A 5,963-nucleotide genomic window follows, 5' to 3' on the forward strand; every position below is an offset into this window, starting at 1 on the left:
GTTCTTCCGCCTCCTCCCCCTTTCTTGTATTGCACTCCCCAACACCCAAAGTAAATCCCGCACCCCAATCCTATTGTGGTTACCTGATATTCCATTAGTTCTTCCCTTCATTTAAGACAGTCTATTTTATCCAGTAATATACCTGACCTTCTCACCACCTGGATCTCTGTTCCTCTGTGTTTACCTTTTTTCACATTGTAATTGTTTTGATCATAGACTGACCTCCTAGATCCCCTGTTTTTATAATTTTATTCTGTTCTTGACTCTTCTTCCATTTGTCGACTGAGTTCAGGTTGATGCTGCCATGTACATCATTCTGTAGTTGTTTTGTGTTCTTGTTGGTTCTCAGTCCCGAACTTCCTTTAGGATGTTTTTCATAGCAGGGTTGGCTTCAGGAAAATCCCTTAGCTTCTGCTTATCTTGGAATGTTTTGATTACACCATCGTATTTGATTGCCAGCTTTGCTGGGTAGAGGGTTCTTGGGTAGCAGTTTTTTTCTTTCAGGATTTTATATATGTCTCCCCATTGCCTTATTGCCTGCATGGTTTCTGTTGAGAAATCTGAGCTTAATATGATTTGCTTGACTTTGAATGTTATATTTCTCTTTTCCATAGGTGTTTTCAAGATCCTGTATTTATCCTTGATTTTGGATAGCTTGATTTTTATATGTCTTGGTGATTGTCTTTTAGGGTCTATCCATCCTAGGGTTCTTTGAGATTCTTGAATGCTTATCTTTTCACTTTTCATGATGTTAGGAAATTGTTCTTTCAGAAGCTCTTCAACTATCTCCTCTGTGGACTTGTGTGATTGTTCCTGTTCTGGAATACCAATAATTCTTAAGTTATTCCTCTTCATGTTATTCAACATGAATCTTAGGCCTTCTTCAGATTTTTTTAAATCATTTTTTTGTGTTTGTTCTTCTCTTAGTAGTGTTGAGAGATTTATCTTCTAGCTCACTAGTTCTGGCTTCTATCTCTTCAATTCTATCCCTTTGCCCTTTCAGTGTATTGTCCATTTCTGATATTCTATTATTAATCACTTGGATCTATTTCTGTAGTTTTTGAATTGTTTCCAATGCTGTATTATTTTATTTTATTGTTCCTGTAGTGCTTTCCTGACTTCTTCCTTATTTTTCTCAACTTCATTGTATAGTGTTTTGATACCTTTTATAATCATTTTTAGGAATTCCTTCTCAGGCATTTCCAAAGCCTGCCCATCTTCCAGTATGGAGTGTAGGTCTACTTCCAGCTCATTTGCCTCAGTCACTTTATCTCGTTTCTGGACATGTGCAGATATGGTCTTCTGTTCCTGTTTTTGGGGCATATTCAGGGGTTATCTGTGGCCTTAAAACTTAGATGGGTATGTATTTTGGTATTTTGTATGCTCTCTGATTGCCTCCAGGTAGATGTGATCAGTAAATGGGCTTCCCTTTCACTCCTCTTGCTGAGAAATTTCAAGATACCCCTGTTGGTCATTTTTACTTAAGTCAGGATTTAATTTTCAGCTTATTTCCTTTTTGTGTGTGCTTGTCCCTCTCCACAATTCCCTTTCAGGCCTTTTTTTCTAGTTGAACACAGTTCAGGGCCAGCTGTGGCCATTAGGTTTTAATTGGAAACTGTCTCTTTAAGTTTTGAGGAGATGTGTGCTCATGCATAGTAGAACCCTATGAGGGTGGGGCTGGGGTGCCCACTAGCTCCAGCACCCCTATAGTCACCAGAATGGAGGTGCACAGAGAGTAAGGGACCAATGAACAGCTACCAAAAGAAAAGAATGTCCACACCTTTATCTCTGTGTTTCTGTCAGGCGTCTGTGGCCTCTCCGACCCTTCCCCCACTTGGTCTCACCCAAGATGGCGGCTCCTAGAGCAGCTGAACATTCCGGACTAGAAAGCAATGGATTTCTTGCTTTTGCCACGAATTCCCCCAGCTCTAAGCCTTCCAACCTTCTAAATATTCCTTTATATGTGGTTTAGGGTTTGGGGACCATCCCCTGAGTCTGTTTGGTCACGTATTCTGTGTTATTGCTGGCGGAGCTCTTTACAACACTTCCACCCAATCCGCCATCTTGTTTGTTCCGGTCGAGGGTTTTTATTAGGAATGAATGTTGTATTTTTTCAAATGTCTTTTCTACATCTATCGATATGATCATATGACTATTTTCTTTTTTTCTTATTTATATGGTGGACTACATTGATTGTTTTTCTGATGTTGAACTATCCCTGCATTCCTAATATGAATCGCACATGGTCATGATGTATTATTTTTTGATGTGCTGCTGGATTGTTTTGGCTAGTATATTGTTGAATATTTTCACATCTATATTCATGAGTGAAATTGGTCTATAATTTTCTTTCTTAGTGATGTCTATATTAGTTTCTCTTTTAAAATCACAAATTTCAAGAATCTCTCATTCTACTTCTTTATCCTTTCTAAATTTTTCATGTTTCTAAAAATGCACAACATTATCAATTGGGATGACATTTGGATAGAACAGAATCACATCATGGAGAGAGAGGTTTATTTTTCTCCCACGTAAAAGGTAGACAGGAGTAGGCAGTGACCATGCTCTCTCTGGCTGAACAGCAGTGAGAGTCACCAGTTTGGAATGACATTCACACTCTGAGGACACAATATGTTTTTGTTGGACGGGATCTGACACCAGGTTCACTGAATATTGTGGACTACAGAGTAAATGCAGCTTGGCAGCCCAGCAGCATCAGGCTTGTTTTCAGCTCGAGGAGCTGCTACTCTGGCCTCCCAACACTCACCGTGTGTCAGAAGCCAACTCCATGGCAGCTACCAACAGAAGTACATCACAATTTGTGATATCTGCAATTGAACACTGATGCACTTAGTTTAGTAAGACATCCAAATGTAAAGGACTCACTAGAGAAGTGTCTCTAATTATTTAAACTGGCTTTTGTTTTGTTTTTTAATTCAATTCATTCTGGTCTTAGTATTACATAACTGCTATATTAACTTTTGGTATATTTGGGAAATGCCAACAGAAATAACAAAATAGATGAACAACTAGACACTATAGAGCCAAATATTTGACTTAAAAACTAAGTAAGTTCATGATTAGATATGAGAGACATTTCATCTTAGAGTAGATTCTAAGGCAGCATCCTGAGTTTCCGTAAAAACAAAACCTTCTGTATCAAAAGAAGGGATCTCAATAAGAGGATCAGAGTCCTCTATTTTCAAGTGCAGTGATATCCCTTGGTCATAACTCAGGCCTGAGTTATCTATTATTTGAATATCTTGCTCCTTCAACTCCAAAGATTTGTCTGAGACTGTAGCTACAACTTCTTCATCTTCATTATCATGTAGAAAATGACAAATCATGTTGGGTCTACTGGAGGAATCAGTATCATTGATTTGCACCCACTCCACAAGCTCTGGTAGCGTAGTGGTTATGAATCGGGCTGTGAACCTCAGGGTCAGCAGTTCAAAACTACCAGCTGTTCCATGGGAGAAAGATGAGGCTTTCTTCTCCCTTAAAGATTTACAGCCTCGGAAACCTTGTACAGGGTGGCTATGAGTCGGAATCAACTCCACGGCACATTACAACAGCACCACGTCACATATGGTTTCTTCTCCTTCTTTCTTTTCTGTCAGGAGAGTTCTTGTCATGCTTAGTTTCTTCATTGTATGGCATTTGTATTTTAGCACTGTTTTATTATTGCCTTCTTTATCCACAGGTTCCTCCATATCTTCTTCAAATATAATACAGGTCACAAGAGTGTCTTCATATTCCCCAGCAAAGACATTGTTGTCCACTTGCATAATAGGCCTCTCAGTGTCAATGCCCAAAATCTTGCATTTATTTTCACATTTTGAGAGAAAGTTTGAATCAATAATTCCTGACAATTCCACCAGAACCAACTGCTCTTCTTCCTCTTCCCACTCTTCACGCCTTCGATCCTCGGTTGCCACCATAATCCCACTGCTTCTGTGCCTCACACTCTAATTCTGCCCTCTCACTGCCTCCTTCTTGAGTACTGACAACAGCTGAATGTTTTTAAATATAAATCTTTTTCTCTGTTCATGTAGTAAATGACAGATGTATGTATGTACTTATATATGAATGCATGGTTGTATATATACATGAATTTCCTGGAGTGGAGTGATGATGTGGGTTGGACTAGTTGCTATGTTGTTATTGTTAAGTGTCATTGAGTTGGTTTTAACCTATAGTGCCCCACATATGGCAGAACACAACTATGGCATTTTCCTGCACGGTCCTCAGAATTGGTGTTATATTTGAGCCCATTGTTGCAGCCACTATCTCAGTACATCTCTTTAAAGATCTTGCTTTTTTTTTTTTTTTATGACAATCCACTTACAAAGCATAGTGTCCTTTTCCCTCCTGATATTAAGTCCAAAGTATTTGATATGAAGTTTCGCCATCTTTGATTCAATGTAGTATTCTGACTGTAATTACAGGAAATATTTGTTAGTTCCTTTGGCTTCCCATGGTAATGTCAATATTCTTCAACAACACCATAATTGAAATGAATAACTACTTCTTTGTGTTTCCTTATTAATCATATATCTTACACTTGCATATTAAGTTATTGATAAAGCCTTGGCTTGTGAGTGGCCACCAAAGGTGCAAATATTGTTCTTTCCACATTCAGAAAAAAAGACAATTGAAGAAAATGGAAGACATATGGAAATAACTATACAAATAACCATTGAACTAATATAGTGCCAAGCTACAACTGACTGCTCAGAATGGCTTGCATTAAAGGATCCATGGTATAGTGGGAAAAAATGTGGAATGACATTTTGAATCATTAAAAAAAGATCAAGATTTCTGGTTGAATAGAGACTTTAATAGAGTCTGGTGGAACCCTTGAGACTGTGGCCCTTAGTCATACTTTATGCCTAAAACAGGACTTCCCTTGTGATTCAAATGTCAGCTAAAGGATAGAGAATTCTATGAGTGAATAATAACACTATGGATGGAAAAATGAGATAAAAAAATGCTATTTTTCCCTTGGACAAAGTTCAGAATTCAGACAAGGGTAGGAAAGAAGTACGATTTGAAACAGGAAAATGGGAGGAAGTAGGCTAAGTGATATTATATTATAGGGATTGTAACCAATGAAAAAAGAAAATGTGCATAAAATGCTGAATGGAAATATGATTTTCTCAGTAAATCATAATTCAGTTCAAAATTAAAGCTAATAAAAATATAAAATTAGGAACTACAGCTGTAAATGCTCACTAAAAACTGGAATATGGAATATACAATGAATGATTCAAACATAATTGGAAGTTTTCATATTAAATGGAATGATTAAATTGATATCCTACACATAAATAAACTGAAATGGAGAGTTGTTGACCACTTTAAATCAACAATTATTCTGTTTGCTATGATAAGAATGACAAATTGAAGAAGAATGGCTTCACATTCATCATCCAAAATAATTCATGATGTAACCTGAAATATAATCCTAGGAGAGATAGGTTATTATATACATGGCTTCATGGAAGACTAGTTAATATGACTCTTAATGAAATGTACACAGCAACAATGAATGTAAAAGACAAAGAAATTGAAATTTTAACATTATGCAGTTGGGATTTACTGATAATTACATGTGATCTGAGTGCAAATTTTGGTAACAAAGAAGAATCATTAGCTGGAAAATACAGTATTTGTGATAGGAAGGATGCCAGATATAGAATGTAGAATTTTGCATGATCAATGTCTTATTCATATGAAACACTTCTTTTTACCTCAGAAAACAACGATTAGACTTAATTGTATGCAATACACAAGAATTAAATAAACTTCACAAGACATTTATTTATTTATTTATTTATTTATTTATTTATTTTAAGGTTTTTACTGTGGATTGAGTGAAAGTTTACAGGGCACATCATCAGTTTCATATTCAACAATTCATATAACTTGTTTCATTACATTGATTATAATCCCCTCCATAT

The 5,963-nt window shown here is 36.6% G+C and overlaps 1 pseudogene; it reads right to left on the reverse strand.

The window, feature by feature from the left end:
* Positions 1 to 3,098: 3,098 nt before the first annotated feature.
* LOC102818581 lies at positions 3,099 to 3,941 on the reverse strand (annotated as a pseudogene).
* Between the last annotated feature and the right edge of the window lie 2,022 nt (positions 3,942 to 5,963).

Source organism: Chrysochloris asiatica, unplaced genomic scaffold (genome assembly GCF_000296735.1).
Source record: "Chrysochloris asiatica unplaced genomic scaffold, ChrAsi1.0 scaffold00260, whole genome shotgun sequence".
In the NCBI taxonomy this organism is placed as follows: Eukaryota; Metazoa; Chordata; class Mammalia; order Afrosoricida; family Chrysochloridae; genus Chrysochloris; species Chrysochloris asiatica.